At 39.1% G+C, this 12,942-nt stretch overlaps 2 long non-coding RNA genes across 2 annotated transcripts in view; one reads left to right on the plus strand and one right to left on the minus strand.

The window, feature by feature from the left end:
* LOC106962460 (uncharacterized) overlaps positions 1-7,364 on the minus strand; it is a 17,251-nt gene extending 9,887 nt beyond the window's left edge. Inside the window, exons 1-2 of the long non-coding RNA XR_001427977.1 lie at positions 7,354-7,364; positions 4,282-4,288 (exon numbers count right to left, since the gene is read on the minus strand). This is a non-coding gene — a long non-coding RNA (uncharacterized LOC106962460). The remainder of the gene's footprint in view (positions 1-4,281; positions 4,289-7,353) is intronic.
* On the plus strand, positions 1,998-3,356 carry LOC106962461 (uncharacterized). The gene is made up of 2 exons (XR_001427978.1): positions 1,998-2,079; positions 2,590-3,356. It is a non-coding gene; the product is annotated as an uncharacterized LOC106962461 (long non-coding RNA).
* Positions 7,365-12,942: the final 5,578 nt, after the last annotated feature.

Here is a 12,942-nt window from a genome sequence, read left to right on the forward strand (position 1 = left end):
CTGGTTAAAAGGGAGACGAAACCAAACAAACCACTGTTGTGTCAAGGCATAAAGACCAGATCAACAATGCTGAGAGGAAGGGAGACATCTGAGGACGTCAGGAAGAAGGTGGTGACAGCCCATCAGACTGGGGAAAGCTATAAGACCATCTCCAAAAGATTCCAGCTTCATCCATCCACTGTAAGACAAATCATTTACAAATGGAGGGCACTAGGCATCACTACAACTCTGCCCAGATGTGGACGGCCGTCAAAACTTTCACAAAGAAACACCAGAAAAATAATAATGCAGGTAAAGGCCAACCCACGCATCACCTCCAGAGAATTGCAGACCTCTCTGTCAGCGTCTGGGATAAATGTACATGCGTCTACAATCAGGCGAAATATCAATAGACATGGCATTCATGGGAGAGTTGCTAGAAGGAAGCCTCTGCTCTCAAGAAAGAACAAAGCTGCCCGTTTAAACTTTGCCAGACAGCCAGAGGCTTCTGGAATCCATTCTCCGGACGGATGAGTCCAAAACTGAATAGTCACAGGCGCCAGGTTTGGAGAAAAGTCAACACTGCATTTCAAGAGGAGAACCTCCTCCCAGCAGTGAAGCCCGGTGGTGGAAATGCTTTTCTGCCTCCGGACCCGGACGACTGCATACAGGGACCATCACTACCAGGACCATCATCAGGCAGGATCTCTGCCATCAGTCAGGGAGTTGAAGCTGGGACAGAAATGGATTATGCAACAAGACAATCCAGCAAAAGTACCAAAGAATGGCTTAAGAGAAAAAAGATTTGCACTCTGGGTTGGCCCAGTCAAAGTCCGGATCTAAATCCCATAGAAATGCTGTGGCAAGATCTGAAACGGGCCGTATAGGCCAGATGTCCCTCCAACCTCTCTCAACTGAGAGTTCTGCAAGGAGGAGTGGACAAAAATCCCAAACAGCAGATGTGAGACACTCGTCCATAGTTACAAAAGACGTTTAGTTGAAACAATGGCTGCAAAAGGAGGAGCCACAAGGTGCCAACCGAAAGAGTTCACATGATTTTCTGTTTTTGACAGATAAAATACTTTTGTTGAATAAATAATGAAAACATGTACCTTTTTTTTCTTTGTACCCCTTATTTGAAAGGTCTGCTTTACAATTTGAGAATGGGATGTTCATTTTACATGATTATTATAATTTTTCTTTAGAAAACAACGACAATGTTTGAGAGGGATGTATAGAGATATTTAAAGGATTAAAATCAGAAAAATGTTTTGGTGCTGGACCGAACTGAAAAGCAGCAAAAGGGAATAGTTCAAGTCTGGATGAGTGACAGGAAAACATGGAGGTTTGCTAAACCTGACTAAACGAACATGAGAATAATAAAACCGATTTATGAAGGAGAATCAAACTAAAAGAATTTCCTGGTTCATCGTCGGATCGAGGTTTATGGAGCAACAAAACGTCCAGAAATTCAGCTTAATGATGTTTAACCGCCTGCCTGCCGCACCGATCAGCTGACTGGTAAAAACCTGCAGCCGGGTCCAATACTCACATCCAAACAAAAATACACATAAAACTACAATTATTAACCAACAACTTGAAAAACAGAAACATTTTTCACAAGCAAATTAATAAACTACTAAAACAACAATAAGAACTAAAAACAGCCAAAATATGTAAAACCAGTCAGATGTTAAAGTAAGGTAAGGTAATTTTATTTGTATAGCACATTTTCAGCACCAAGGCAATTCAACGTGACAACAGAACCAGATGGACTCGGGTTCTGCTGAGGCTCAGAGGTTCTGGACCGGGGAACCGGAGCCTGACCTGCAGGATGTTTCTCAGCTGCAGCTGCACCTCCGTCTGCCTGAGCAGGTCGATGCGCCGCCGCTCCAGAACCGGCCCGACTTCAGCAGAAATCTGCTATCTGACGGCAACAATGTTACGTAAAGCTGGCACGCTGCAGTGAAGTAGGGTCAAAGGTCACTGCTCTGCAGGAGAACGGGTTGGCTTTGGTACGAGCTCCGGTTCTGGAACCGAACTTCAGGTGAAGAACCTCAGAGTCCAAAACCATCAGAGATCTTCTCACCAAGACGCCTGGTTTGCTTTAAAACTTAATATTTATTAACACGATTTATTGATTTCACCAGATGATAAAGTATGGAATCATTTTAGAACGTTTCTCAGATAAAGTTTATTATTTAAACATAAATAAATGTTTAAAAACATAAATAAATTAAGTAAATGTTAAAAAACCCATTTCAAAGATTAGAGAGAAAAGCAGATCAATGTTGCTGTTTGGGCAAAGCAATAATGAGATAAGATTAATAATCAGTCAATATCAAATCAATTCCTCAAAATGTTTCTAGTTTTTTGTTCAGAAATGATTCAAACACATTTTAAATTCAATTAATAAACATTTACTATTAATTTATTTCCATAAAATCAGTAAAACTTCTGATTTCTGCAGGAAATATGATGCAGAGACGAAAATGTTCTCGTTTGAGATTATTGGTTCAAAAAACCTCAACATGAAGACCAGACATGTTAGAGAGACGCAGAAACTTTTCAGCCATTTAAATGCTAAATATTTTTAAAATCTCCACACAGGAGCAGCCTCCAGCCCATACATGATGCAGGAAATCATCCCAAACTCCGGTCAGAAAGACCAGAAATTACTTTTAACAACGGCTGAACTTCATAAACAGACAATGTTCCGACCCGACCCCGGGGGAAACGGGGAAACAGTCGGAACCAGAACCTTCGGGTTTGGACTCGCATGTGTGGGAATAATTCCAGGTATTAATTTAGAGGAGAAAGAATTTGAGGTGAAACAGCCTGGTCACCTGCGGACACCTGCTGCCCCCATTAAGGCCAAAAACAGCCGCAAACTGGGAGAAAACGTCCAGAAACATCCAAAATTAATCTTTACCACAGCAGCGGTCAATACAGTAACCAACCGATACGAAAACCACAGAATTAACCCAGAAAAACCACCGTGTCCGCCACTCACCGCCTGTTCATCGGCCTGACCCGCACAGCCACCCGGACAGACGCCATCTTTCATCCCGCTGCAGCGCGCGCTCTCCCGGCCACTCAGCCTCCGGCTTCCCGCTCCTCTTTATGGCAGCAGCCGCAGCAGCAGCTAGCTCCTGGCTAACAGAGCAGGGGGCAAAGGTCCGGAGATAACCGGCGGTCTGAGGGCCAAACTCCGTTGATAGCAATGGGGGAGGAGGCGACGAATTCTTGCCTGGATAAATGTTATTGGAGCCGGGGAGCACCGAGTCACAGCCGCGGCATGAACCGGATCATGTCCCGGATCCTGGTCATCGACAGGACCGCTAGCTTAACGTGACCGGCTGCTTCATCAGCTGATTTAAAAAAAAAAAAAAAACAATAGGACTTATGGAAGGCCTGAAGGGAAAAAAATGTTTTCTGGGCCATCGATGTTCTAAAATTTTTACCAAAACGGGGGACATTTAAAAAAAAAAAAAAAAGTTTCCCTAGAAAGCATTCTGTGAGACATGTATTTTACATTGTCTCACAAAAGCTTTACATTCCCATGGAAAACATTTGCTTCTCACAATAATATTTTTTTCTAGTCAGTTCATGTTGCACCTTGAAAAGTGAATGTCTTTCTGCCAGATACGGTTTTTGTAAGGCTTTTACACATTAAAATCGTATTTTTGAGTTTTATATAAAATATTCCACAAATGAATACTGCGGAAAAACCAGGTAAAACATGGGCTTTCCATACCTGCTCGAAGACAAAAATGTGACAGAAACTATCTATAAAAAGGAAAAAAATGAATCCAAATGTATCCCCATCTGGCAGTTTTTCTTGTAGAGTATTTTTTATGTTGGTAATGTGATTAATGAACCTGTTTTCATGTGAAGTTTGTTTAAGATTTTAAACAAACATGAATGTGCAGTTGGTTCAGTTTTCTGCAACAAATAGTTAAGAATGTATACAAAGATTTTCACTGAGCATCTTTAAAGGTATATGTCCGATTTTAAATGTACATTTGTTATCACTGTGACTGCATGCAACACGTGTCAAACTCAAGGTCCGCAGGCCATATCTGGCACACCACAGCTATTTCTGTGGCCCTCTAGACTTCAAGCAGGCCAGCCTTTGGGAGGACTTGATGTGTCCTTACATATTATTTTATCTGTCAAATAAAATCAGTTTCATGTGTATAGAGCCAATATACTTCAGTGTTAAATAGTTAATTTTTAGAACTACTCACTGAATGCAGACAAAGTTATAGTATTTTAGTTGTTAGTTACTTTTATTAATACATTCTCCCTCAACCGGCCCTTTGAGGATATTTATGATCTTGATGTGGCTCGAAATGGAAATGAGTTTGATGCCCCAGGTTTACAAAATACAGCAGGGTGTGTGGAAATTTACTATGAGCGAAATAAAAATCTATTGCAAAGGAATGAAATCCTTTTTTGAGAAAATGCAAAAGAAAATGTTGGTCCTCTTGCTTTCTTTGTAGAAGAATAGGCACCAGGCTTAGCGCTCCAGGTGAGAGTTGTTCTCGGTTCCACTTGTGTAGTTAACCCTTTAATTAAGAGGATCTGTCTGAAAATANATGTTTTAAATGTAAAATGTTTATATTTGTGTTCAGTTTTGGCTTAGTCACTGCTCTGAATGTGTTGTTCTTTCAACAAATTGCTTCTTTATAATCTGTATTCTCTAATAAATGATTGACTACTATATCAGTTGATGATTATTTCAACAATTGATTAATCACGATTAATCCGATTAATCATTTCCTTGCTTCATTTTATATGTTTCTGTTTGTTTATATTTATGTTGTAATGGAAAAAAATAGCTGGAAAAAGACTTTTAGTTACCTTTTCCTTCATAGTGTGTGCTTAAAGTGTTGAAATGTAGATTTGCGTGCTTGCAGCGGTGAGTGTGCCAACATCCGTGGGATTTGGAGGTGTGCGTGGCGCTCTCTGTTCCTAACGCAGACACACAGAGACATCTCGGTCTTTGTACAGCTGCCGACCCTCGGAGAGGCGTGCTGGGGGCAGCGCGAGCCTCCAGTGCATCGATCATCGCGCTGACAGCGCTGCTGTCCCCACACACTGTTCAAAGTGAGATCTTCAGTATGGCTGCTTAGCAAATAATTGATGGGGTGCTTCCTGGTTTTTAAGGAGGGGAGCGCTCAGACGGCGGGCCGGCGACAGGCACTTTTAATGTGGCACGTGAATCACTCTTTCATGACCCATAAAGCCATCTGAAATAACAAAGCACACTGCGACCGTTTGGGTCTTCAAACGGTTACCTGTGAAGCTCCTGTTTGTTTAATCAGGGATGCTCCACTCTGACTCAGTGGTTGTTTCATTTTTTTTTCTTTTTCCATAATTTCATCAGTGCAAAAGGTGATCATTGGGAAGTCAAGTGCATGAATAATACACTTGTCTAGTGAATTCCCCACTTTTTATTCTTTTATGGCAGCTCTTGCTACTGTAGGTGATTGTAGTGAACCACTGCGGTGTTGGCATGAAAACTGCCTGTCAGATGTTGGTAAGATAGGTTTTCAATTTCCATAATCATTGCAGAGTGCAGGATTTGGAAAAATGAATGAAATCCTCGGAAGTGCTTGAATTTCATTTAGGTGATTTTAAGGTTTGGAAAGTGCTTGGTTTTTGTAGAAAATCCTTGAAAGTACTTGACATTCAAACTGCACAGTTTTGTAATGAAGTGCAATCTAACATTTGATTAAAAGCCTAAATTTCGAAAATATTACAGTTGAAACCAGATATTTTAACACCTAATTAAAACAGACTCTTTTTTTTTTACTGTGTTTAGTCTCATTTAAATTAGTCTCATTAAATTAAATGAGACTAAACTTCTCTTGTCATTTCAAATTAACAAAATTATTTTATGAGATACAACTGTTATGTTTTAGTTTACCACAAGTCCTAATTAATGACTGAATAAATTACATCACATAATATTGAATTGAAATAGTCTTCTTTAGCTCATTGTTTTTATCTCCAAAGTACAGTGCTGGAAAAGTTTGACAACTTACCTTGAAGATACTTAAAACGTTCTTGAATTTTACTGTGGGAAAAGTGAATAAATCCTGGTAATAAATGTCTCCATCTATGGTATAAAATATAGCCATAAATAACAGCTGACGCTGCTCAGGTTGGTCTCTGACTTGCAAGTTTTAATTTGTTGCCAAGTTAAACAACTATTTCACTTTATAGTCAGGAATTGATTTAATCATCTCTAGTTCAAAATCTGAATTTCTTTTTCTTGTCAGAGTGAAGTTGAAGTGAGTAATTCTGCACTGAACAGAGACTTAAAAACAGCGATTCATGAAACCTTTTACTGTATTTGCAGTAACACAACTTACAACCACCTTAAATTAATACAAGTGTGAAAACCGTAATGCAGATAAACTAAAAATCTCACAATACTGAAGTAAAAACAGACATCAGATTTTATCTACATATTATTTGTGTAAGTATAAGGGAGAAAATGTCTTTTCTTTCCTACCATCACAAACACAAATGTGCAGTTTGTTAAATTCTGCTATTTTTAACTAGAGCTGTGTGCTTTGGTGTCATCAGACCACAGCACAATAATGTTGGAAGATTATTTGGAGCTACTACCCTTTCTGCTGGTCCCAAATATCTTTGGCAAATTTCTCAAGAATCTTAATGTGAATTTAAACTTTTTTCATACATGTTTGAGTTCTTCTTGCAGCAAAGTGTGAAAACTTCTCCATGTATTTTCAGAGGAGGCATGTACATAATATCTGTCTAACTTCAGTAGGTGTGTCTTCCTTGTATCATTCCTTTGCCTTTTGAGAAGAAACCAAAAAAATGCATTATCTCTCTGACTCCAGTGTCTTTCTGCCTGGCTTTGTGAAAATTGGAAAGTTCAACTTTTGAAACTTTTTTTCTAGAAAATGTCAAATTATTCTCAAAATTTCAATCAACTTTATTTGTATAGTACATTTCAGCAATAAGGCAGTTCAAATTGCTTTGCATCATAAAAATACAAAATACACAGTTGAGGAAACCGTAACAATTTTGTCGAATGCCACATCAAAATGTTGTTAATGTTTCATTTATTATGTTTCTAACCAATTGAGTTTTAGCAGTTTTCTGGAACCAGAGTTTTTTTTTTTTTTGGCATAAATTTATCCCTCCTTTTTTGTTTTTTGTTTGAAATGCCCCTAATACTCTGTCTTTGGAAACAACAGGGCCTAAACTTCCAAATGAGAAACTTTCCTTTGTTTAATAGTTCTGAGCTTTTGGTCCAAAACTACAACAAGCAGAAACAAAACTAAAACTTGCTGTGTGTGCCGGTGCAGCAAAAAAAAACCTTCTTGGCCTGACATCTGTATTGACAGAACATGGTGAGCCGCGAAGTGTGATGCCTGCAACGTCTGCGAGCTGTCTCCTCACTTCCTGTTATTGTCCAGCATGTCTGAATGGCGCCTGGAGCCGACTGCACCTTCCCAGCAGATGGACGGCAAATATGGCCTCTGATTTATCTGGCCACTGATTAACTGTGAGAAAACAACACTCCACCAAATGTGGATCTGTGTGTGTGTGGTGGGTGGCGGCGGCAGCGGGGAGGACAAGCTAATATATTCATGAAAATGTATTCATAAAAAATGTTAATTGTGATCCAAAGCCGTCCGTGGCTCGGAGGATGAGTCAATAAAAAGCAGGCGAAATTGACAGGCGCCTGTTATGTGGACAGCACTCGCAGTAACAGATGTGGGGGCAGAGGGATGGACCGAGCAGGGCGCCTGATTGATCACGCTAAAGTGGGTGAGTGTTAAAATGTTACGCAACAAGCTTTCACTGCGCTTCCTTCCTTCCTTCTCGCTTCTTCAGACCCGATTATGAAGAATACTTGTTGTTGTGATCCATTTGGGATCGAGCCAGAGAAACAGATTCTGACTTCGACTTGAGCTTTTCCCCTCTTTCTTTCTCCTAGCTGTTTTTTTCCCACTCGTCAGGCTTCAGCTCTCTCAATGTCTGATTGTTTAGCAGAGATTTGGACCAAACTCAGACGTAGATGAATGTCAGCCATTATCTCCGGTGGCCATTTGTGCTGGTATTTGACTCACTAATGATCGTCTTCCAGGCAGGGTAATCAGCTTCAACACACACACACGCACACACACACACACATGCACACACACACTTCTATTTTCACAAGGACTTTGACTTCCATTCATTTCTGTAGCCTAACTCTGACCATTACACTACACCCAGCCATTACCAGAACTCAATTTGCAGTGGGGCTGAAACGATTAATTGTGATTAATCGATCATTGAAATAATTGTCAGCCAAGTTTGTAATCGATTAATCGTGAACTGGAACACATAAACTCTAAACCAAATGCCGTTTGCTGATAAAACATCATATTCAGAGCAGTAAACATCAATACATTTAGGATGAAAACACAATTTTCTGTCAATATGTTTTACCTGAATGTCCCAGTAAGCGTAGTTTTAGTGTCACCCGGTTCAAATTCACTAAAGGAAGGCTATGTTGTAGCATTCTGGGCTGATTTAAAATTAAAAAAATATATTTAAATAATAAATTGTCAATAAACACATTAAACCATTTATATAAGACACAAATCTTTTGGTGGAATAATTGTTAAATATTCTTCCATAGCTATGATTAATTTGGAGCGTTACTGTAGTTTAACAGCACTCCAACATAATGATACATGAATTAATATGAATATTTAAAGTGTTCGTTTTTAATAAAACAGGCACTTTATAATTGAATTTAATTAATAATGTTGATTGAAGTAGGAGGTTAAAATAATAATGTTTTATATATATTTGCCTTAATGGATTCAGAGACATTCTTTATTTATTGAATTAATAATGAAGTTTAATTTGAGCTGCGTCTTTTTGCTTCATCTGGGATTTACAGGAATTAGAGGAAAAGTTGTTAAGGTTTTTACTCTGCTGCTTTTATAAACCTGACATCTGGGTGTAGCAATGGACCTGAACCTTTAGAACCACATAAAGACGGTTACAAAGTCTGCCTTTTATCACTTGAACATTTCCAGGATTAAAGGACTAATGAACCACGAAGATCTAGAGAAACTCATCCATGTGTTTACCTTTAGTCACTGATTACTGTAACAGTGTCTTCCCTGGTCTGAAAGCTTTAGCTGATCCAGAACGCTGCTGCTGGGGTTCTGACTAAAACCAGGAAGTTAGAACACATCACCTAGTTCTACAGTCTCCCTGTAGCTCAGAAAATAGACTTTAAAATACTGTTCTTACTTTGTAAATCACTGAACGGCTGAAATATCTGCAGTTGTCATAGCAACCTTCCAGACCTCTCAGATCTTCTGGTTCTGGTTCTGCTCTGCATCCCCAGAACCAGAACCAAACATGGAGAAGCAGCATTCAGCTTCTATGCACCATAAATCTAGAACAAGCTTCCAGAAAACTGCAAAATAACCGAAGCACTGAATTCCTTGAGATCAGGGGTGTCCAAACTTTTTGTCATGTGGGCCGCAATCGACAGGTCAAAAGAATTTACAGGCCAAAAAATGGAAATATTAAAATAGAACTTGGATGTCATTCATCGTAGATCTAAAACTTTAACATGGTTTTGTATATTTTCTGTATTTAAAGAAATTTCATTTAGTTTTCTAATTCTCTGGGTCTTGTTTGAACAAATTTGTTCTGCTATAAAAAATAATTGAGTCACTCTCTCAAAACACTTGTTATATTTAGCCAAGTTTAATAAATAAAAGCTGACTTAGGCACAGCAAAGTCGGCTTTTCAGTAAAAGTCTTTACTTCTGTCTCTAAATATTTCTGTATGTAGAACCAAAAGTATGTAGAACTGGTATACTAAGTTCTGCTTATTGTAAAAGCTAGGTTATAAAGAGACAAATACTTTCTGTTGCATTTAACATTATGTTGGAAATAATATTACCTGATTAAAAATAAAAAATTTGCATCTATACCTGTGATTTGTATCATTCTTGAATTGCAGAATATTGACAAACAGATGTCTTTTGATAATTTTATTGAAGTCATTTGACAAAATGTAATGTTTGTTGCTGGTGTATTGTTTTCATGGTTTAACGCACTTCGAAGCGCCTTGTTGCTGAAAGGTGCTGCAGAGATAAACCTGACTGGACTCCTTGATTCAAACTCCAGCTCTGCGTCTCTCCATGCAGCCCGGCCTCACCTTTAAGATCATATTACATTTACTGAAGCCTGCATATAAATTTCTCTGTCTCATCAAACCCTCCCTTCTTCCCCACACTCAGGATGGCCTCTCCTCTGACTGATATTGGCTCATCATACTTAATCTAGGGTGAAATTTCCTAGTCTGTGCTAAATGACTTGCAGCCTTCACGAGAGAGAAGATATTTATTTTTCTCAGGGCTAATGACCTGTCCCCGGGACCCACCCACTGATGGTTATTTACTAGGGCCCAGATGCTTGGGCTCAAAATGAGTGGTAATGTCAGCGGGCGCCATCCCTCATCGGGAAGCCCCCTGATTGAATCCGAGTGATCCCATTGACATTGACTCTGTGACTTTTAAGGCCATTACCTTCCACCGCCCACCATGATCACCTCATCATCTCCTCTGAGCTGACAGCTGATTAGCAACAAATTACTGACAGGAGGAAGGATCCCGCTCTTTGTGTGTGAGAGTCTGAGGCTTCCTCCTCCTCCGACACACGCAGAGTCCAGCTCCCAGCACGCACAAAAATAATAGCTCCGTCTGAATGCGGCGGCGGCGTCCTCGCCACTACGCTTGGTGTGATGTAATAAGCGTAGACTGGAAATGCCAGAGTTTGAAAGCAGCTGCTCCTCATTACGGAGGCCGATTCATAAAAACTAGTGGTGGGACTCAATTTAAACTTTTAATCAAGTTAATTACAGAGTCTAATTAATTAATTGCAATTATTTGGATTTTAATCAAACTATATATTGAGAAATTAAGCAGAATTTTCAATTCAGAATCCCTTTTTTTGCTGCAAACTTATTAAATTGATCAAATAGACATATGTACGACAGCATTTTACGGCCATTGTAGATTTTAAAAAAATGTGTTAAAAGAAAAATTTGCAGGAAAAAAAACTGATTAATTTCAGAAATTTTCTAGAAAAGAATAAAACATTTCTAATTTACTTTTTTGAAAAGTCAAAGAATTGAGAGTTCTTTTCTAGAAAATTTCTGAGATCAAGCTCAGATTTTTTACATTTTTTCCCAAATTTTTCACTTTTCAAACTCAGAAATTTGACTTTTTTCCAGAAAATTTCTTAGACTAATCTCAGAATTTCTGAGTTTTTACTCAGCAATTTTGTCTTTTCAAACTCAGACATGTATTTTTTTTTTCGAAAAAATTTCTATTAATCTCAGAACTTTCTAGTTTTTTCTCACAAATATTTGACTTTTCAAACTCAGACATTTCTGATTCTTTCCTAGAATTATTTTCTGATTTTTTTCGCTAGAAATTTTCTAGCGATTCTAGAGATTAAGCTCAGAATTTCTGAGTTTTTTCTCACAAATCCTTTGAAGCAGCCTACTCAAAAGTTTTTCAAGAACAATATTTGTTTGTGGTGCTATTGATGCTGTGCCATGCAGTCACAGTTACCTAAAAAAAGATTTTTTTTTTTTTTCAAAATCTTTACCGTTATCATAATAGTACCACAAAATATCCTGGTTCCTCCTACAACAGTTCTGATGTGATCTGACGATTCCTCTGAATGTTCAGACCTGCCTCCTTCCTCCCAAGCAATCAAAAGGATCAGACTAGAAGGGAGACGCTCCATTTGCTGCCAACAGGATCCATTTTTAATGCTTTGGGGGAATTTAAAGCCCACTTTTAATTACAGATCGGTCCCAGCGTAGCAGCAGTCATGGATGCTGGCTCTGTGGCCCTGAAGGTGCTTCGGTTCTGGTCCTGGGACGTTTGTGAGATGCTGGAGATGACAGCTGACCCTGAAGCTGTGAGTTCCTCAAGAACAGAGAAATCCCAGAAGTGGCTCTGAGGGGAGGATGGACTAGTCCTCCACTTGTGACGAACAGGGACAGAAGCGGCTGAAAAAGCACTTTCTGCTGGTTAATGAAGCTGATGGTCCCACTAGTGGATCTCTGAACGGTCAGAGCAGATGATGATAAGAGATGCCGACACAGAATGCTGTTCGTCACCAAACCACTGGCCTGGTTTCACATGAGATTGCTCTGATTAATCTACATGTTTTGTTATGTTTTTAAAGAGGATCCAATGTGTAAAATTTCCATTTTGCATATTTTTATACCTCCAACTGGCCAATGTGCTAAAAACAAACCGCCCACCTGTTTTTTGGCAATACGCTATTATTTTTGGAGTCTTGAAAATGAACTGCTTCAAAAACTTCTCGATTACTAAGTCGCATTCAGTTTTACCTAGCAACCCAGGTGGAGCTCCAGCATATTTGGTCAGCTGGTCTTACCACTGAATGTGCTGTACAATGGCTGCTGGAAAAACCAAGTGCTTTGTTGACTTAACGTCCAGAAACCACTGGCTGCATTCTTGTTAGCTGTACAGGAAGCTGTTAAATGTTCATTAGCATTAAAAGCTTATTGATCTTTGAGAATGTGGCCTTGTATTATTATGCTGTATTAGTTGAAAAGGGTCTCAAAGCAATATTATCATTTATCGCAATAACAATTTATCGTCCAGCAAAATTTGTTATCGTGACAGGTCTATTTTCAACAGAGATTGCAGAAATATTTTTTTCTTTTTCTGTCAATTTAACAGTTTATTGAAGCTATTAAAACACTGAAAACAGATCTAGAGGATAGTCGATGCCGTTACACCATGTCTTTGTTATCCTGCTGCCCCTCTCTGTCTCGCTCTCTCCGGTGATGCATCGTTGTCGCTGTCAGATCATGGAGGGAGCGGAGCCGGGGGCTGGGGTCACCCTGGTCTCA

Source organism: Poecilia latipinna, unplaced genomic scaffold, assembly GCF_001443285.1.
Source record: "Poecilia latipinna isolate Pla-1442-1.1 unplaced genomic scaffold, P_latipinna-1.0 Scaffold1415, whole genome shotgun sequence".
Lineage (NCBI taxonomy): Eukaryota > Metazoa > Chordata > Actinopteri > Cyprinodontiformes > Poeciliidae > Poecilia > Poecilia latipinna.